Here is a 228-nt window from a genome sequence, read left to right as displayed (position 1 = left end):
AAGAACAAACGATAATCCAATGGAGATACGACGTGAACTTATTGCAAAATGTATGCTTAGCAGTTAGCATGTGTAAAGTACTTTAGATTGAAGGTACCCTTCCAAATGTGTGTACTATTGCTTACTGTGATTTTTTGCTTGGTTGGCCTAATAAATTTGAATTTAGATCCTTTAAAATAAAAAATTAATAAAATAAAAAATTAAAATTTATAATTTATATCATATGTA

The sequence above is a fragment of the Arachis ipaensis genome, chromosome B10 (genome assembly GCF_000816755.2).
Source record: "Arachis ipaensis cultivar K30076 chromosome B10, Araip1.1, whole genome shotgun sequence".
Taxonomy (NCBI): domain Eukaryota; kingdom Viridiplantae; phylum Streptophyta; class Magnoliopsida; order Fabales; family Fabaceae; genus Arachis; species Arachis ipaensis.
This window is presented reverse-complemented; position numbering follows the sequence as displayed.